The sequence below is a fragment of the Cydia amplana genome, chromosome 2 (assembly GCF_948474715.1).
Source record: "Cydia amplana chromosome 2, ilCydAmpl1.1, whole genome shotgun sequence".
Lineage (NCBI taxonomy): Eukaryota > Metazoa > Arthropoda > Insecta > Lepidoptera > Tortricidae > Cydia > Cydia amplana.
The window spans coordinates 11,027,368-11,050,058 of record NC_086070.1 but is presented as its reverse complement, the minus strand read 5'-3'; the positions used below and the strand labels follow the sequence as shown (position 1 = coordinate 11,050,058).

Below are 22,691 nucleotides of genomic sequence, written 5' to 3'. Positions count from 1 at the left end.
GTTATACAGCATAACAGTATAAATACCAAACCACTGCTAACTTACACAGAATATTTTATTTTATATTTATAAATTATTTATTATGTCTGGCAGCTACCCGGTTATGACACGAGTTAAGCACCGGTGTAGTAAAAAGGTAATTTCCGCGAATCGGGACAATCGTCCGGGGATCACTTCGATGTTAACCGCTTTTTAGAATAACCGCTGAATTTGGTCATAATATGTGGTGTAAATGTCGAAATATGTTCTTCGATAAATTGAAAAATAAAATAATATAAGTATGTTATCTGTGTATGTTGTGTATTTTATTATATGTTGAAAAATGTTATGTTTGAATGTAAATTACCACATCACACAAGCAAACTGTTTGTACGGAGCCTGCCGGCAGATTTCTTTTTATAACAAGCCATTTCTTTATTTTTATAACAAAATAAATTTAACCAACCAAGTAAAAGAAAAGGTTCAGGTCGTGTCATACCAGAAGGTTAAGGAGTTGGCAGAGGACCGGATGAATTGGACATTGCTCCACCGACAAGAACACAGCTCTTAAATAAGAAAAAGAAGAACAAGCCCTTCGCTGCGTAGTAAAAAATAAACCTTGAAATATATTATAAGGAATCACATTGATTTGCTATTTGTTTGTGATGAGGTACAGTCGACAAAACTATTAGCTATAAACTATTAGCTGTAACAGGGGGCCCAGTTTATAAATTGCGTTGTTGACAATGCTGGCTCTACATAAATATAAAAGTAATAAGTAATACAATTAAACAGGTAAAGAAAATACAATAAGTTAAAAACTTATGACACAAATGTTTAAGTACCTATAACATATATGTCATAAGCTTAGAAGCGAAGGGAGTTCAGGAAAATGAAGCACATATCGAGGGACTGACTGGTCCCTCGACACAACCTATCAGGATTTAATTTGACATACCTAACATAACATCGTAAATTGAGCAAACGGCTACTTTTATCATATGCAATATTTGTTGCAATTTCATATTTATGAAATTATCAGACTTAACAAGTAAAAACAATTATTCTTATTAGTACCTACATATATATGAAGAGACTTTCTGACGTAACTGACTATTTTTAAAGTATTTTCTAGAAAAAGAATTGAAACAAATGAATAAAAGCTCAATTAGCTTTCACTCCATTATTTGCTCGAAGCTTTCAGGGAATGAAACTATGGTACACGCAATATTTTTTGAATCGCTTTTCATTACGGTGTATACTGAGGGCTTATTGCCCGTGAAAATGTATATTTTCCCTTAGACTAGGTGACCGCTGTACCCAGTTTTAGCGGAAATAAGTACACAGTGTAATATCGTATCTTTTTCTACCTTCACTTAATTTAGATTATGTTTTCAAAATACATACACTAAAATAAAACCTTTACAATATTATGCCTTTGCGACTTTAAAATTCCATAAGGAGGGTATGTTTGTATGTTTTTTTTAATGTTTGGTACCTTAGAATTCCGTCATATTTGTCAACCGATTTGTTTTTTATTTCGATTGAAAGTACATATGTACTTACAGATTGGTCCCATTTTTGTCAAAAGCTAGTCTGATGATGGGATCCATGAGGAATCGAGGGTACTCCTCAAATTTATAGGCATACATATTATAGTGATTTTTGTATTTTTATCAACAGATTTGTCATCAAGTTAATGAAACTGGAGACTCTAGCAAATCGCTATGAAGGAGTTCCCTGCCTTCCGCTTGCACTCAGCTAGTACACCCGTAAGAGACTACAGTGAATCACAGAGGTCATTAGAGCCAATCAAATAAAGTGGGTCCCGAGGGAGCGCACTTGCGGCCGCGCTTAGTGACTACAACCCCGAACTATATTATGTACAACTTTTTGTTGAGCATGAACTCATGAAAACTTATTATTATATAAAATATTAGATTATTTACAATATTGGTCACTGTTATTTAAAATTAAGTGAAATAAGGTACCTACTTATAGGACATAGGTATATAAGTTATCAGGATAATTGAAGATTCAATTTTCAATACCTCTTTAACTACCGCTAGGATCCTAGCGTACTCGATCCTTACTCGTAACGACTGGAGTTTAATCCTGACAAAGGATGCTGATTTGAGAATCCATTAGGATTATTTTATAAACGAATCGCCTTCAGTATCAGATAGAAGATAGGTACATAAATAACATGATCATCGATAATTTTATTAATTTATTTTAGAAACAATTTATGTATAAGCTAATATCAGAACACAATTATTCATCCAACATTTGACATCGTAAATTTTTGTTTGTTGGTCTATCACTTAAAATTTATCAGATAATATTCAACACAAAGTATCTCCAGCAATGTCCCGATAAAAAACATTTCCTCAAGTAAATTGTATTATTTCAAATTTTCTGTCGGCGGGGAGCGGAGGTGGTCCCGCGAGTGTAGTGATTATGAAGGGCTGTAATGCGGAAATATTACGTTTTACCCCCAACGCACTTTAGCTTAAGCCGTACTTACACTAAGCGCAAGTCTTGCGCAATTCGGTACATAATATGTGAAATTGAGCTTTTATATATATAAAAAAAGATGTAATGTGGGTTACACTAGATCGCGGTCACATTTATGAGTAAAACAGTAATTTTGTATCAGCTAAAAGAGCCTTTATAAGAGAACTGACTAGGACTGAACTGACTGAACTAGGAGTTTTTATAAGAGAACAGACATTAAAAATTAGTTTTGCTTTCGACATACTTTTCTTATATGTATTTAAAAGGGATAATTGTCTTGCGTTGATCACTACTCGACCAATGCAAAAAGGTCTCATTCCTTCCATATTTAATGATCCCTTTTCATCGCTCTTGAGTTTTTAATATCAATAATTTAAAGCTAGCTTACCTTTGCCATGTAGATGTGTGTTTATGCCTGTAATTGGTGAAAATCTAAATAATCTTACACGACATTTGACCATAATTATCAATATCTGAAATTAATTCAAGTCACTCTAACAAAAGTTTAAATTTACATTTAGTATTAATTTAGTTCATATTATTATAATCAGTCAAAGTTTAACGATATAGACTTATATAAGTATAATTTGCGCCCGCCAGACCGGGGTATGCATATGACGAATAATTTTTATTTTGGCAATTGTGTAAAGGTTCCTTTATCCAACAGGAGATTCGTCGTCTTAATGCGCACGGTGCTTAGCGGCGAGAGCACATGTTATTTGCGAAGTGTAATATGCCAAGGAATAAATAAGAAAATTTCCGCTCTGTGATTACTGAATATATGTATGCCATTCAAAAAAGGGTCGTTCATCATATCAGCCAAAAGAAATTTCATGAGGTCGTGCTCAGCCATGACCTAAAGGTTCTTTGCGATCTAGACAAGATTGTATTAGGCCTATCTTTAACTTCCTTTTTACAATGCGGTTTTCGGTTTTGAAGTTGCTGGCCAGTGACCGTCGGTTCTATAATTATGATCAATGGGCTCTGGCACAAGTTGGCAACTCTCTTAGCTGTATATAACCACCTTAGATTTTCTTTGGATCGTCTCATTTCTAAATCTCTCGGGGCAACTTGTAGCTTGCTTAATAATGTAGGCTTAGCACAGGAGCGTCGCGACACTATCTCGCCTACTAGACGTAGGCTACCCGTCTTCTTCAAAGACCATTTTGACATAGCAGCACATGATTTGGTAGCTGCCCTCAATGCCCCAAAATAATCAAAATATTCATCCTCTCTATGTAGATGATGTCATTGAGGTTTGCTTTAGCAAATTAGTCTAGTTAAAATACTTACACATGTAGTTAACATGATAAACTTAGAATTTTCATTTTTTATGAGATTTGGTCAACATAGGAGTTCGTCATAATTTTCGTTTTCTCCTTGTTCATTTTAGAATCAACATGTTATAAAATTATACTAGCAAAAAGCAGAGCTTTGTAAGGGCTCGCGGAGTTTTTCTACCTAAACGTACCGGACCGCGACTTTGATCCAGTCCGAGGCTTGTTCCATGTTCAATCGAGTGGGTACGTAATAAGTCCGTTAAGGACGCAGCTATAAGTGAGAGCAAGAAAGAAATATACCTACTAATTGGACCCCGGTCGCTGTCCGGTACGTCTGTCTGTTACAACTTTTACTTTGTCCATTAAAAACGCGTCCAGACGACAAAATCAAATTGCCAATATCCACACATAATATCCAATTACATAAGCGCTTATTACATCCTACACGGTCGCCCAGTACTTTTTGTAAGGAAGCCAACTGGCTTTCCTACATACACATGTTGGGTCAGCGAGCCAATGATGATCCTTGAATTTATTTATGCGTCCACACCACACAATTGAGCGTAAAACTATCCCGTCTGGACACCTACTGGCGGTAATCATGCTGCTCCGCACATAAACTTACGTATAATTTGCTCTCCTAAGTGCTCATCTAGACGAGTGAGATGACCAAAACATCGTGTGCCTATATTGCAACAAACCTGAGTTCCACTAAATACTGCCAGGGTTCAGCTACAGCTAGGGCTTGCAAATATTCGAAACTTTCAGATATTCGAATATTCGACTTTTTCTGATGACGTATTCGAATATTCGAATAATTATTCGAATATTATAAAAAATAAGAAAAGGAACGAGAAATCGGTTTATTATCGTTTTATTCAAAAGCTTTTTTCACATATTGCTAAAACTAAGGATATTTGGCAGAAATCCACTTATTTGACTAGATTTTATCATCCTCACTATTTATAAGATGCCCACATTTATAAAAACAAGTAAAACGCCAAAATTAGACGTATTTAATATTTCTAGATAAAACTTGTTATAAATGCGTCGTCGTTGCGTGAAATAATATAACTTTAACCATCCAAACACCTAGGTATGTAAGATATTTTTTTTAGTAGGTAATTATTTTCCGATTTAAATTAACTTGTAATCACTCAGAGGCCTGTAAAAAGGCCTTTAATTTCATGGTATTTTGAATCTTTATTGACTTTATTTGTTTTGGCAAGTTATTATTCCTAATGGTCGGCTAGTTATATAATATTGGAATATTTAAGGGAAAAAGTTAGTTGAGTACTGGGTGGATTATTCGTCAGCTAAAGGTGCATGGTTAGATTACCAAGTTGGGCAGGTTTGGTATGATTAAATTTGAGAATTGCGATAAGTGGCAAGGATTAGACTTCAAAAATTCGCTTAACGTACGCTTGTACTGAATAAACAGAATGACCCTTTAACTTAAAACTTACGGACCGTAAAAACAACATACTTTTTGATTTCGTTTTCTTTTAAATTGAGTTAGGTTTCACTGTAATCACTGTATTCACGAAGTCTATCGAGAGGAATACAGTAAAAATATTATTTCCTTCGTGTTTGGGTACCTACCGTTCCTCATTCACTGTAAATACCCGTAAAACACACAGAAACTGTAACTACAGCGGATGACATAGATTTTTTTATAGTAATAAAAAATATTCGAATATTCGAAACCTGAGCGGCCGAATATTCGAATATCAAAACAGGTCGAATATTCGACAAATTCGAATATTCGAATATTCGAATTGCAAGCCCTAGCTACAGCTCTATTTTGGGTATCTCCCAAGTGCTCAAAAAAACGAGTCGGATGACCAAAACAGCGTTTGCCTATGTTGCACCAAACCTGAGTTCCAATAGGTACTGCCAGGGTTCCGCATCAGCTCTATCTTGGGCACTGCTCTCCCAAGTGCTCATTCTGACGAGTCGGATGTCCAAAACAGCGTGTATCTATGTTGCACCAAACCTGAGTTCTACTAGGTACAGCCAGGGTTTAGCATCAGCTCATCAGCTCTATCTTGGGTACTGCTCTCCCAAATGCCCATCAAGACGTGTCGAATGACTAAAACAGCGTGTGCCTATGTTGCACCAAACCTGAGTTCCACTAGGTACAGCCAGGGTTCAGCATCAGCTCTATCTTAGGTACTACTCTCCTAAGTGCTCATCAAGACGAGTCGGACGACCAAAACAGCGTGTGCATATGTTGTATTAAACCCGAGCTCCACTAGGTACTGCCAGGGTTCAGCATCAGCTACCTTGGGTACTGCTCTACCAAGTGATCATCATGACGAGTCGGATGTCCAACCCAGTGTGTGTCTATGTTGCACCAAACCTGAGTTCCGCTAGGTACAGCCAGGATTCAGCATCAGCTCTATCGTACTGCTCTCCCAAGTGGTCATCAAGACTCAAGACGTGTCGAATTACTAAAACAGCGTGTGCCTATGTTGCACCAAACCTGAGTTCCACTAGGTACTGCCAGGGTTCTGGGTCATTTTGTGGAACTGCACGCCGACGTTGCAATTGGCGTGCAGTCGGCGTGCAGTTTCGATATAAGTTGCAGTCGGGGTGTAGTTTGTTAATACAAACTTCAGTGATTTAGGGCCGATACAGATGGCCTAATATGCTTATCTTTATTTATAATTTTGGCAGTTCCAAGCAATAGTAACACTAAAACTGTTTTTCGAACTGAAAATACCCGATTTAAGTTTACTAACACAATATGACTGATCAGTTCATCGGCGTCACAGAACAGAGGGCCTACCGCGAACCACGTTCGACGTGTTGCCTCCCTGACACACTTACGTACGAATTTACAAGTGCGACAGGGGGGCAACACGTCGAACGTGGTTCACGGTAGGCCATCTGAACATACGAGTAAATTGACCTCCGCAGTGAATAAGTATACAGCAAGATTGAATGTTCCAGTATTCAGAGAAACTTAATTGCTAAATTGGGAATCAAACCGAGCCACAGAATAAATAATAGTACTAAGTACAGGAGACTCACTCTCTCTAACAAAACGCGTCTGTTATGATCAGCACAGATATGGCCGCTAGGTGGCGACAGCGCCACGCGCGGCTTATGGCTTTCCCCAAAATTGGGGCCGAACGGATGTACTTTTAGCTACCTGTAGCAAAGCGACGAAATCGCGTAGTGAGACACGCCTGACCGAGCGAAGCGAGATGGGTCAGAATCCAAAATTTTAACCCTTTTTAGGGTTCCGTACCCAAAGGGTAAAAAACGGGACGCTAGCTATTACTACTGACTTCGCTGTCCGTCCGTCCGTCCGTCCCTCCGTCCGTCCGTCTATCACCAGGCTGTATCTCATGAACCGCGATAGCTAGACAGTTGAAATTTTCACAAATGATGTAAGTATCTCTGTTGCCGCTGTAACAACAAATACTAAAAATAAAATAAAATAAAATAGATATTTAAGGGGAGCTCCCATACATCAAACAAGATTATTTTGCTCTATTTTTTGTTGATGGTGCGGAACCCTCCGTTCGCGAGTCGACTCGCGCTTGGCCGGTTTTTTTTGTATTCATCGTTGTTAGCACATAGTACATTAGCATGAATTTTAATTTGTATTTTTCTAACAGATGGCGCTAGTAGTAATACAAAGTGCTTTTCCTTTATTTTATTTTTTTAGGTTTATAAAATGATATTTTTATGTTTAATAACACATCTAGACATGAATTTAAATTACTATGTTAAATTTCAAACCTATAAGTGCGATAGTTTTTCCGTAAAGTGTACCACAAGAATGCATAGTTTGTCGAATAGTAATAGGGCTCGCTTCGCTCGCCCTAATTAAATTTAGCATTTTTAGGTCGACTCAAAATCTTCCAGTGTCTTTGCGAATCTGAAGTTGAAAACAACTTTCGTAAACAATTTGGGGGTTATATTTTGACCTTGGTCCCCTTGGTCATGGAATTCACCTTGTTGCAACAATTCAGGTTTCATATCCCAAACCAGGACACAAACAAAACAGTGGTTCTCTCATACAGACACCTGAAATCTCGATATGTGCGTACAGTACTAAGACACTTGTGGAGTGACCTTTTGGACTGAAGGCAATAACCGGAAGAAACAAAACCTACTACCAAATAAACAAAAGTTCTCGTTAAAACTCACCTGTGTGTTTGGAAAGGAACCGTTGAAAGTATTGGGTTAGCAAATTTGTAGCATGCAAAAAACCGACATGCTGCAGTATTGGACAGTTTTAAAAACATTCTGTTTTTCCAATTCGTTCGGTTTTCGGTGTCAATGTTTTCCTATCAATTTTGTGGGAGACAGTTTTGATTTTTATTTTCTTATTTCGTATTTGTGTTAGGTATATATGTTCGACTACGATTAGTCTTGTATGAAACTTTTATACAGAGTTAAAAAATCTGGATCGTTTTCTTTCAGTTCATCTTCATGTAATAATTTAAACATAGGTATAAGTAGAAATTTGAGTTGTGTTGAAGCATATCATTAGTTATATCGTTGAGCTATCGAAGTAGGTACTACTTGACTGTTCGCAAGCGGCTGCTATTTCTTAAATCAAACCATGAATATACAACATAATACATATAATAAAATGCCGCATTGTTCCGCAAACCGCAATCCCAGAAGATACGCTAGACACTTTACTACGTGCACATATGGACTACAGTTAGCCACTTATTCAGCATACACTCCACGTCTTTCTATTTACCTAAGAGAGCGTCCGCCGCTGCGCCTCAACCTGCGGTCAGGAAGTTAGATAAAATACAATGGTATTGCAAAAGTTTTTAAGTATGTTTTTAAATCGGGGGTTGATCATAATTAATGTTTTTTTTGTTACTTATGCATCTTAAAATGATTTTGTACAAAGTGATAATTATTAAATTTGCTTATTCATAAGTAGTTACACAAGTCAAGAAATGAAAATGTCAAAAATAATACAACCATTAATAAATACATGTGCATTTACTTACTTAAATCCTTAGTGCTACGTATGTTATGTACCTATATCTTCAGTCCTTCATTGCTTGAAGTAGGTAAGGCAATAATATTTTTTTCTGAAACATTACCGACAAAAATTGGTATCTACCAAGCTTCCCCACCTTATATTGCAACACTTCTTATTAAATTAACCTTATTCAATAACCACTTCCTCTCTGCGTTTGCGCCGGGCGTGCCACTCCATATTTCACTCGCCTGATAAATACATCAACTTAATAACTGGCCTGAAGTAATTATAAATAACACTATGACAAATCATATTTCTCAATACAACGTGTAATTTTGTAGTTAATTTAAATGTCACATGCAGTTTATAAGGATATAAGTCAAGTGTACTATTAATTCTGAGTAGTATTGCATTTCATAACATATATATATTCTAAATCATCTAGATCTAGGTAGTCGTAATAGTAGATTATTTTCGCCTTATTAGATGCTTTTCACCAGCTTTACCCGAGTTAAACACTCTCCTTTTCATTTCGAGTACGAGCAAAGTAAAAAAATCTTTCACGAAACGTGACTAATTCTAATTCATACCTAATTGTACTTATTGTATTTCTTGAGGATCATTTTACAATGAGCCACTTTCGCGTGAGCGTGACATCGAAAAAACAGATTATTCAGCTTTACGCCAGAGTCCACATTTTAGATTTCTGATAAAAACTTTAAAAGTTCTTAAATCTTTGCATAAAAGCCCTAAAGCGCGTTAACAGTTCTTCATACAATGCGCTCATAATTATCAAATGCAACGGCCCTGACCGTTGTTTTTATAATCAAGGTATTTGCCTAATAATAAATATTCCAGTTTAACAGTGCAGTAGGTAATGCGTAGTATTGAATAGGGAAATCATTTTGTGACTCAGACAAAATAAAGAGATTAACTGCAGCGTGTAGATACACCATTAGTATCTGTCGATAGTCTCGATTATAACATAACTAGTTTTCTTAACTTCATTTCGAAATTATAGTTGCTTAGTTTAAACGAATTCGATAGAATTATCCGGTTGTCCATTATTAAACCGTCAAACAAACTAGTACTTAATTTGGTTGATAAATGCAAAGGAGACAAATAACTTAGATATTAGATTTGATTCGTTGATTTTACAATAGCACCTTTGGTATTGCAAAGATAAGCAAGTAGAAAAATATTGTGTGTAGCTTGTGTGTACATAATAAAAGAATCACCTAGGAGCGCTGACTAAAACTAACTAAAAAAACTAAAGCCTCTGTCGCATATGTGCAAATATTTTATAAAAACACATACTAGTAATATATAGGCATTTGTTTAACAAGAAATAGGTATTGAGACACAAAAATTTAGGTGCGAGCAACCGAAAGATTAGTTTAGCTGTAAAGATGCACTTTCTTTATATCACAATACTACACTAGGTATTAGCAAACTCCGTGTTGCACCCGCATTGTCTATAGTGTTCGAGTTTGCTAAGCCGTGAAATGGCATGAATTCTCAAATTACCATACCCCAAGCCGTACAACTATTAGCTGCAAACTACATTCAATTACCAATATCGCAAACAATAACTCTTGCCTGCAGATCTGCGCGCACGCAATTACAATATATCAAACACACGGACAAGCGGACACGTTGCGTACTAGTTAGATTATTTGGCTTTGCATTTAATTTCTACTTCCTTTAACTTCTCGAGACTGTCATTTTGCTACTTCTATGGCTACTATGCATGATATAGGTTCCTTACAAACGTGGTAGGTTTGTGAGAGGGTTGAGCAAAGAGAAGTTTTTCAAAAGATTCCGTCCTGGACGGTATAAAGCGCGTTCACATTCATTCGGATTGAATAAGTTATTTCTAACCACAAGCAATTTGCAATTTGATATCTTTGATTTTAATTATAAAACCAAAACACCCCAACGCGTCGTTTTCAGATTCATTATAGATTAAAATTAAATCAAGCGATCTTCAAATTTATAAGCCGACGACATAACTGGTAATAATTAACCAGTTTGTGTCGTTGACAAGAGGAGAGGGGATAAATTAATGTATGAATTATAAACGAGTTGGCTGATGAGCCTGATGATATGCGCAAGATTGATTTAACTGATGGGACCAAGTGAAATTCTACCCTTAGTTGATTAAATTATATTTGCTGGGCAATTTATAGCGAAATAAAAGTACTTCCGCGATTCCAACAATTTAATAGTGGTCTAAGAGCTAGCCACGTAAATAGGTATGCAATTTATAGAGCAACGAAACCCCTCTAGTTATTATGCCATACTATCATTATTAATTAATACGGGCGCCTGGCAGCTGTCTAGCGGTGGGTGCGGGAGTGGTTGGGCAACAAAGGGGTTGTAAAATCAATCGAAGACGTGCAATTTATAGAGCTCTGATTTTGGTGTGATATAATAGCTTATTATGTATTTAATTCAAATATAAAAATGCCAGGCGTTTTAATTGGGGGAAAAGTAGTGCCAGGTGACTTACAAGATTTCGCGAAATAGTACCAAAATAGGTTTGCAATATATAGAGCAACGAAATCTTTCTAGTAGTGTGCCATACTATCATTATTAATTAATCCGTGCGCCTGGCAGCTGTTTAGCGTTGGGTGCGGGAGTGAATGGGCAACAAAGTGGTTGTAAAATCAATTGAATTAATAATGATAGTATGGCATAATAACTAGAGGGGTTTCGTTGCTCTATAAATTGCATACCTATTTACGTGGCTAGCTCTCCGGCTATAGGTAATTATTTTAAAAAACGGGGTACCTAGTATTTTAACGTGTATCTATTTGTTCTGAGCTTCTGATATTTCAGCACTGTTGCAAATGTCATCTTCGTAGTCTAACTGCCTCAACTAAACTTGCCAACCAAAGCTGCTATGCCCAGTTTCACTTTAAGTATGCTTGTTTGTTGTCGTCCTATGGTACCCCATTGGTACAAAGGGCCTTCGTGAGACGTCGCCATCCACTCCTGTCCTGTGCCTCGCGCTCCGCGTCCCTCCAACTCAGTCCAGCTGCCCGCAGCTCGGCGTCGACAGTACGTTGCCACGTGTGCGCCGGCCAGCCCTTCCGCCTGCTCCCGTGCGGCTTCCACGTGAACGCGATCCTAGCCGTGTTGTCCTCCGGTCTTCGAAGGGTGTGCCCAACCCACTTCCACTTCCGTTGAGCGATCTCCTGCTTGACCGGGACTTGGTGGCATCGATTCCATAGATCCTTGTTGCTGATAGTGTTCGGCCAGAATACGCGCAGAATGGATCTTAGGCATTTGTTAACAAACACTTGCAGCTTGCCCATCAGACCCTTTGTGCCCTTCCAAGTCTCGCAGCCGAAGAGCAAAACAGACTTCACTATGGAATCGAAGAGGGAAATCTTGATCCTCCGCGTGAGCACGTTCGAGTCCCAGACCGGTTTCAGCTGTGCGAAAGCGCCTTTGGATTTCTTGATCCTTGCGGCGACGTCGTCAACCGAGCCACCACTGTTGGTCACGGTGCTGCCGAGATACGTAAATTTAGCGACAGATTCCAGCGGTGTACCATTGAGTCTGATGGGTCGTTTTTCGCACGTCTGAACTCGCATTTCGACGGTCTTCTTAGCGTTGATTCATAGGCCCTGTTCTTGAGCTTCCTCTTGTAACGAGTCCAGCTTCGCTTGGAGGTCAGGCAATGAAGACGAAACCAACACTATGTCGTCTGCGTAGTCGAGGTCATCCAGGTGTGAGCTTTCGTTCCATGTGATGCCCCTAGGTGTTTCCGTTACTTTCCGCATGATGTCGTCAAGCAGGACGATGAAGAGCAGTGGCGAAAGGAGGCAGCCTTGTTTAACTCCGGCAGTCATTGGAATTGGTTCCCCTAGGACTTGGTCGTGCACTACTTTGCAAGTACTGCCATTGCAAGTAAGGCACTGGATGATACCTATATACTTGCTGGGTATTCCTCTTCGCCTCAGACTGGACCACACTTTAAGTATAATAAATATTAAATATCTTAATAAATTTACTAGTTATTTTCTCAAAAATAAAACGAAACTAGGAAAAATCAGTTAACAAGAAAGCGTCACGTATCAATCGTCAACTACCCTCTGCTTTTACCCTTTTACCACACGTTTAATAAAACGCGTGTTGTCGCCTGCGTCATAAATCGTTGCGCCGAAAGTTTAGCATTTTCCGCGCACGACGTATGCGCCATGAATAAGGCATGAGGCAATTATCCTGAAGGGGCGTAGACTAACTGATAAACAGAACAGAGTGGTCTAGATTTAATGTAGACACAATTCCTCGTTTGTCTCGGATTTGGTCCATGACAAATACCAACTAAGTTACTATTAGTCTCGCACAAATCTATAAACTTATTTACTTAATAAGATCGTTTAACCTTTTGCTTGTGCTCTTATCACTAAAATTTGTTTACCTATAGCGAATTTTTAAAAACATTGGACGAATGGACGTTTATGCGGTCCAATTTGCAGTTAAACGCAAACAGACACTGGCCATAGGCTTTTTTTTATTAATGTAAATCTTATCATAAATATTTTTCTCAAATTGTTTGAATTTGACAGTACATTCCCATTAATGTATGTCTAGAATTTAACTAATCTTTGACCAATACTTAATGTCCCTGTGACTGCGGAGCAATCTAATGGTTCAGAGCTTTAACAACTAGTTCATGGGGCGAGCTTAGCCTATTCGATCTAGAAATTATTTCACAAGCATTATCGAGCGCATCTCAGAAGTACCAGTATAAGTGTGACATTCGATTTCAAATGCTTGTTATTGGATCTTGAGGTCAAAATATATTTGGGAAAAGTTCAAAGTAAAGATCAAATGTTTTGTGAATTATGTGGCCAGATCTCTTAGTTCATTCTATTCAGGATTAGAAAATCGAAGTTGTGACTAAAATTGGGAGATATTCGCAGTTGGATGTCATAGATTCCCGTGTGAGTGTGTGAATTTATGCGACATTCGAATTCGCTTTAATTAAGCTATTCGAAGCTTTTTATACCAAAGTTTTATTTTGTATTATAACTATAATAAGAACCTGAAGCAAATAAGTTAGTACTTTATATTTTTTAGCCAGGTATACGAATAATTGCGTGACTACTAGTTATATTTTTAAAATGTTACTTCTTACGTCATACTCTGTTGCTTAGTCATAAAAATAAGGGTGCTGGGAAAATTAAACCAAATACGTGATATAGCAGCATAATCAAAAAGCAATCTTCTCCGGAATCCTTAAGAAAATGAATTTGAATATAAATAGCCCGTTTCGTGACGTGTGCTCCCTATAAGAGTTTTTACATAAGTTATGTAGATAGGTAGGTATAGCTTATTCCTTGCAGTTTTCTTTGAAAACATGTGTGACTCGATTAAGGCAACATCATTTCTTTGTACATGTAAGTAATTAAAGTCTCGTTTGAAACATATTTGCGACGTAGAAGTAGAAACGTTTTTAATGAAGTAGCTAAGTGTTTTAATTAAATTTTAATATGATTCTTGTTAAATTATGAAATTGAGTATCTAACTACCTACCTATTATTAAATTTATTTCCACATTAACATTATAAGTATCTATCGGATTATGAAATTGCGATTATTTAATACGTTTATTGTTTTTTTGTAAAGATGAAAGACTCAACGAAATACTAAGTAATTTATTTCTTTATTCGCAAGATATTAACACCTACAGAATAAGAATGGCCATTAATGTCTAATGTTGTTTTTATGGCACACAAATTCATAAATATCTACACAACTTCAGCAGCCAACAGAATGCTGAGAATTGTTTTTGCTCGTTCTGAAGATTACCTTAAAGCCTAGATAAGGGAATGTTACGCATATTAATTACATATTGTAATTTGTCCAAACGGAGATCTCGCAAATCTCGCGATGCACTATGCGAGCAACACTACGCAATGTTCCACATAGTAGTATATTATATTATAAACGATATACAAAACAGATATTTCATTTTCCAAAATCCTCATGCTCATGTAAAAAAATTGTATTCATCATTCCTGGCCAATTATATGAAAATTGGATTAGTAATGAATACTCAAGATTTCGTTTTTGATACTTTGTTGTAATGTATGAAACCGGTAGATGATATGATGATGATGAATATTGAGTCTTTAATGAAATATGGCGTGATTTAACCTTTTTAAAGAAAATACAATCGTACAAAAGGCGGCATTAATCCTATAAGGCATTCTCTACCAGTCAGCCTGCGGACAAAGCAGAGAACTTATAGGCCTTGCAACACTGTGATGACCTATACAAGATTATTAGGGATATTTATAATCGAATGGTATAGTACTTAAGTCTTGGAATCTAAGTTTTTTCCTCAAACTTACAAACTCATTATCATTAGATACGTATCAGGAAAGTATTACTAATGCTCATGTGCCACCTACAAAGGTGCAGCTTCCGGAACATAACTAAAATGTGCGTGTAAGTGAGTCTTGAGCTTGCTTGCCACCATCGTGATATTAAAATAAATTGCGCAAAAAACATCTAACGCATCTACCTGACAGTGCATCTAGCAGCATAGGTCGGTATCTTGGTAATTAGGGACACCTGAGTCAGATAAACGCCTTTAATTACCTCCCCCTACCACTTTCACAACCTCTGTACCTCCTCACCACCTCCTTCGCCTGATTGCAGCGCTTTAAAATTACGCAGACTTTAAGCGTTTTTGGAAAAAAGAAATGTTTTGACCTGAAAAACATTAGAAATTATTGTTTAATACCTGAACTCGTAGCTAAAGCCGTTTCAAAAATAGATACAGGGCATTATTTCCCATTTTGTTTGAAAAAATGAAAGGAGCTTTAAAAAGATTTATAACACAAAAAGAAAGTTAATTGAAAACAACTACAAAGTACAAATTCGATATAAATAAAGGTATTCATTCATCATATTTTATCTAAATTCCCAGAGTGACGAAAACCCAATGTTTTGTTTGTATTTTTTTTAAGCATTGTGAGTGCAAAATAACGAGCTATATAGAAAAGATGGTACTTTTTAAATTATATGTGTGTAACTTTGTTTAAATAGTGCTCCAAAAAGCTTTAATTACAACGCGTTTCCTTGTTTTTTCTCTCTCTTTCACGTTAACCGCAAATTACTTTAGAGAGCATTAATGAGATAGATTATACTATCAGACGGGATGTTTTAATATTTGAAACATATTGTATTTTGCTCGTTTAAAACTTTCAAACTGCACATCAGTTTGTTGGCAGAAACCCTACCCTACCCTTCACCATTGTAAAGTAAATTATTACTTAGGTACCTGCTTAATGTAGCTGTGCTAGTGTCTGCTTGTTCCGTATGCCATATTAGGTATTTACCTTACATGATTAAAAAAAAATTAAAGCAAAGATTTAAAAGGATTTATTCCAAACCCTAAAGTTACAAACGTAATTTTATTGTATTTACTGTTACAATGATTGTTGCGCAAACGTTAACTGTTGGGAATTACATATTAATACATAAATATTTTCGATTATGAGTAATCTCGTAGTTCCTCTCTACCGATAACATTTACAGAGCGTGGGAAAACAAAACAACGTACAACACGAGGTTTCAACACAAGCACACCCGTGACTGCTTTCAGTATAAATAAATGTATAGAATATAACGTTAATACCTACCACACAATAATAATCTCATTCAGTCTGCTAAATGTATTGTATGTTCACACGATGTTAATATAATAAGTCGGGGGCGAGCTAAATAAGGTATTTACTGCCGTATTCGAACTTCAAGATAATCACAATAGACGACACGTACTAGATCCATTCTAGATACGTTATAGTTTAGATTTCAACTAGTTCTCTTTTGCAGCGCAATTCGAGCAACCAATGTTGCTTTTACGTTAGATAGAGTTAGATATCTATTAGATGTGAATTAGATCTCTAAGCCATATCTTGTGGAAATCGTTCAAGAGTATCTCCAGAATCGCGCAAATGTCAAATTTGACAGGTTAGATATTAAACATATCGTTATCGTATCTTGGCGATGTCTAAAAGATATCTAACAGATGTCTATTTCAAAATCCGAATCGGGCCCTTAGTCTATTCTCGGAGCAGCCTGTCGGCCATATTCGAACTTTAAGATACGTCAAATACTAGAGATTGAAATGATATGGAATGGATATGTCAGTGTCAAACAAGTGTCAAAAGTGACGTTTCTTCAAATAAACGCGTCACTTTCGACACTTGTTTGACAGTGATATATCCAATCCATATCGTTTCAATCTCTAGTATTTGACGTATCTTAAAGTTCGAATATGGCTGTGTGTTGTTGGAAATTTCTTCAGGTATCTATTATTAGATTTACCTTTTGTTCCAAATAATATTTTTACCTAAACTGATTCTGACTCCTACGTTTGATTCTAAATTACGAAAAGGTTTAAGCCTTCAAGTTCAAATAAATAAGTACCTATAAATGAATAAACAGGATATCACGCATAATATTAAACATGTCCTATATCTCGCGTGTTCCACGCCATTGACGCTTCCAGCCATCGACTCGGTTACAAAATATTGCCGTTTCGTATCTTAATACACTTTACACTCGCAACTTCAACACCGTTTCATTAACCAGTAAGCGACCAGGGAATTTATTATCATACGAATTTAATACGTAGCAAGATAAGCGTGAAAATGAGGATATTGATTGCTGTCGATTTAGTTTTGATTAAATTACTTATATGCAAACTAACAGATTACAGTTTAAAGCTTACACATACATCTCTTGACTTTATCTATAAATAAATTATGCCGGAAAATAATATGCAAGAAAAGACAGCCCCAAATGGTTTCATGACAAGGTGTAAAATACAACACAAAAACAATATAATAACTATTTTGATGAAGGTTTTTCTAACTCGACCCAGACCACAAAAAATGATATAATATTTTCATCCCAATCTTCATAATTCCTCAAAAGGCCGACCTTTCTATATTTCGTTAGTTCCTTTTTATGCAAAAAGATCCAATTTCGGGTCTCAATCGGGATAATACGAGGAATGATCCGAATTGAATTCATTTTGCGACAAGCGAGGCTTAGGCCCCGGCGAGCGTCCAAAGGGCTGGAGGATACAATTCAGCGTTTTCTTGCTCCGTTAGGCTCTTACGATTTTTATTAAATTTGCCGCGACAGTGCGTTCGAAGATGAAAGTGGTGTTGTGTACAGAGTTTGGTACTATTGAAACTAATACATTACTGCACAACGAAACAATACATACAATATTAAATTTAGCGCTAACTAACCATCAAAACGACAAGCAGTTAATTTGCCCACAGAAACTAAAGATTTTCAGAATTATGCTTTAATAGTCACAACGTTCATCAAATAAAACGAAACATGTACGTAGGCGTCAACAACACAGATATTTTATGTGGTCGTAAGCACTTATAAATATATACGTTCGTTAAACTTGTATGTTTACCATATTTTGTGAAACAAATAGTAAATTTAACTAGAATTATAAAAACTAGCTTACTATTAACACTAGTGTAGTTTGGACACTACGATAAATACAAAATTAAGCTGCTTTACCTTATACATAGTTCATTCCCTACTCCTCGCCAGTAAGATCTCGGGACATCGCCACGATCGAATATCTTCATCCGCGGCCGGCCCTTTGTCTCCGGATTATTTTGTTTCACATGCGATAAGGGCCCAAATGTCGACGCGCTCCTTGAATTTCTTGACAACGTTATAAGGAGCTGAGGTTGTCCTGATTTTTTTTGTACTTAGATAAACATTTATCTCAATAATTTTATACTTATCAAGTCACAGATTTGACGAAATATTTTCTTGTACCTCGACACATAATTAACTCGAGAAATGGAAAACCGACGAAAAATTATTGCCTATTAGATCTGTTTCCAATATTATATTGATATGATACTGTTCTGTCAGTATCATATTGGAAACAGATCTAATAACTGAAACTAGAATTGGCCTGTAAGGCAAGTTAGCCCGCTTAATGGTGATTACATGTATTGGATCTAACTTTTAAGTGTGAGCATCGGAAATCAGTAAGTCGTAGCGCGATGTGATTCGTACAAAACTTAGGCCCTATACAACTTCCGATTAAAAGCTTATATCCACTTTTTAAAGTAGACACCTGATGGCTGTTCACAGCCTGTCATTTCGTGGAGTTAAATAAGTCCTTTGATTTATACAGCTTTCAGAATAGCGAAATATGTTTTTTATTAATTTTCACTGACTTGGCTTCTATTATTTCTGCAAAATTGCAAGGCTATTCACAGAACGTAAACTCGCATAACTGTAGTCTATGAAGGTGTATAATGGTTTGTGAGTATAGTCAACAGTGAGTCGGATGGATTTCACTTTGCGGAGCTAATGCATTCGGGGTCGATGCACTGCGAGTGATAAGTGAATTGTCCCGCAAAACTGACATGTTTGTTTGGGATTTGATGTATCGCAAGAAAGGAATCGTCGATAGTTGGACTCTACAAATGTCTACTAAGTCAATATATGTATGTTTGTTACGAGTTTGTTAGCACTAAGAAATCATATGAAGTCAACACGTCAGATGTATCTTGTAATGCGAGTTTATTACGCAAGCGCAGACAATTTAAAATGTAAAAAGAAATCCAACGAAGTCTGTGGATATATTTTTAATAATATCTTTCATTTTCAGGTAAATAATAAAGCCACCTATAACATCGAGTTGCAAATCAGTAAGTAAACAACCATATAATTAAAGTGATTGCGGCGTGGCGACAGCCAGCTAACACCTCGCTTGGGGCGAGGTGCTATTGCATAATGTAGGCATAGGTATACAAGTAATATACGCATATATTATATCCGATCAAGATAGGTATATTTTGTTAAAATTTAAGGTAGAAAGCTTGATTTGCTGAAAAGAAAGAAAAAATACATGAATAATCTTTAAAAAAAATCCATGTCAAAGCCTGGCAAGATTCTATTTGGCCCTGAGATAATGTCGCTGTAAACAGCCTACATATGGCGTACTACACGTATTGTCAAATAAAATGTCAGTACTCGTCATGTGAACGACGAATTTCATAACATTGTTTATTGGAATGCTGCGCAATCATTCGTCCTTCCTTGATGTAAATATTTTATTGTATTTAAAACATTTTTCTTGCAACATTGGAAATCTTATTTGGGCATTTTTGTGGTAAAGTCGTTTATAATTGCGAAACTTTTCTTATTGTTTTACATCGGTGACTTCGATAACTTTCAACGTCTGTTGTTAAGAGTATTCCTTAGCAGAAATACATTAGTACCTACCACTGATAATCCGCGATATGGCGAAGAATTTAATGGATATATTATCTCATATATCTTTTTGGAGTTTACTCCTTAACGCATTCATTGCCAGTAACCCGCCAGGCGGGTGCTCTATCCGTCGTCGCTTTTCGCTACATACGGTTTTTCCCATGGTAGGTATCGGCTACGCTCGTAGCGCGTAGCAAGCGCTGGCACTGAATGTTAATAATCGATATTCATATAAGGAACGAAAATTTGATAAGTAAAATTTATAGAAGCGTTAACATACAGCGTTAGGTACATTTTTCTGCCTACTTGACGACCTGACGACTCATAAATTAGTCTCATTGCCAAGGCGACAATTATGTGTGCCGAGGAATTAATTCTAGTCAAAATTTGAACGGCTTGTATTGAATCTCCGCTTATTGAGTCTTTTACTCTCTATATTTTCACTAGTTCAGTGACGTTAGATCGATTTGTCGCCCAGTCAGATCGCAAACATTTGGAAAGCCAACAAAGACAATCCGTGCTTTAGCCGGTGCGTTACGTGTTCGCTCTCGTTTGAATCAATGATTGGTGTTAGATTTGCTGGAGGTACCCACAGAGGTAGGTACCGCATAAAATAAAGAATTTAATTAAAAATAACCACAAATTTTGTCATTTCGCAAGTCAAATTTATCGTATTTTATTTAAATTACTTTGGAACGCATAGTCTATCTTGTTGGGCCGCTTGTGTTTGTACGCACCATTGGACAGCGATGAGGGATACATAAATATCTATTTGTAAGTATGATTATTCGAAAAGGGTTCCGTTTTATTTCAAATGAATGTCTTCGCACATTGTTCTGTACTTTATCTCACAGGCCAATTTGAACTTACACCGATATCAGAATTACATTTATGATGTAATGATACATATATGAATGCAAATGTCGTGCATTTCGCTCGTACTTGTCGGTACATGTATTGGGGCGGGCGAGACGAACTATAACTAAATAATATGATACAAATATCATTCCAATGTCAGTGGACGTCCGATATGGCCTACCATACATTGATGTGGGTTAATACTACAGTGATATCGGCAGTATCGGCATTACTTTGAGAAATACGAGATTTTTTCAAAGTAGTGCTGATATGTTACATGGCAGCGAGTAAGCTTGCCGCCAAACTTTGAAAACGAACTTTAAAAGATTACATAATAAAATATGTAGGTTGTTATTTCACGCAAAGAAAATACCGCCTGTTCGTATACTCGGTACCCTAAAAAATAAATAATATTTTCATTGAAAATACGGCGTTTCACGAACAATTTCACTTGCTTTTGATGTGAGGGCAGCGGGGTGAGAAATGAGGAAAATATAGCGTTGCCGCGTGATCTGGCGGCCAGTTCATCGTTGTCGTTGATGTTGAACGCAACTACAAACTTAGATGTGGGATTTGTGTTTCATGCTGGTTGCATGCAGTTTTCACTAATTACATAAATTTTAAATAGCGGCACACATCGATAAACGGTGAACTCCGGGAAAGAGTGGACGCAAAACGTCCGAATGTGTGTATTTTGTTTTTGCGCCGTAGCCTCAAGGCTATGAAGCCATTTTTAATGAAAAAGATCATGATCAACGTATTCGTTTTTATAGCGCGCGCGGCATTGAGCTTTCATTTTTTGTAGATTAACTTATTAAACGAATATTTTTAAACAACAAAAATCCGCAGTCCGAAGGTGACGCTGGTAAAAAAAAGAACTTGGTAGGTGGCAAGAGGTGAACTCTTTGCTGAACTGCGATCACTTCACACGTAAACAACGATAGTTATAATAGTATTAATCAAAAGTGCAAAACAGTGAAGAAAGCTCAGAGTAAGGCTTGCATATATCAACTTCATTTCACATAAGCTTATGAAGTTAAATAAAATTCATATCTAGTATTAACGATATCTACGTAGCACTTTTTATTGATACCTATATAAAAGCTCATTTATTTGCTTCATATGTCATCGTTAGCGACCAGAGAAGTCGAGCAGGAAATAAGCTATAGACTGAATCAATGGCTATTTTGATGGCCTTTTGAACAAGTAAAGGCTTTGACGAGGAAAGCGCTTATGTCAATGAGTCGTAGAGAGTTGTTTTAAGGTACTTACATACTCTAATACACACTTTTTATATAATTATAGTGAATGAGTAGGTACCTAACATAACTAACCCACTATAAAGACACCAATAGGTATTTTCAATCATTACTTTCTTATAACTTCTTGGTGATGTACTTTTATATATTTTTTTCTACTCCAGCACTTAAATGTGTCAATTAAATGACTGACAGTGATATCTAAAGCAATGTCATTTGAATGCTTTGTCTATAGGCTCATAAGATGACTGCTAGCAGTCATCTTATGAGTATAATACAACTGCTTTATTTTTTTTAAAGATACAAGTTCCGATCATCTTGATTGAAAGAGGTATGTTTTCATTTACAATAATAACTCTTGTTTTTTTTAAATAATAACTCAATTTTTTTTAAATAATAACTCTTTTTTTTAATAATAACTCTTTTTTTTATAATAACTCTTTTTTTTTTTTTTTTTTTTTTTTTTTTTTTTTTTTTTTTTTTTTTTTTTTGCTGCAGCTGTCATAGAAAAAGTAATGTATGCAACAGCTCATA

General features: G+C 36.4%; 1 long non-coding RNA gene across 1 annotated transcript in view; it reads right to left on the bottom strand.

Moving 5' to 3' along the window:
- The window catches only part of LOC134658811 (uncharacterized), a 258,840-nt gene extending 245,975 nt beyond the window's left edge, over positions 1 to 12,865 (bottom strand). Inside the window, exon 1 of the long non-coding RNA XR_010097740.1 lies at positions 12,856 to 12,865. This is a non-coding gene — a long non-coding RNA (uncharacterized LOC134658811). The remainder of the gene's footprint in view (positions 1 to 12,855) is intronic.
- Between the last annotated feature and the right edge of the window lie 9,826 nt (positions 12,866 to 22,691).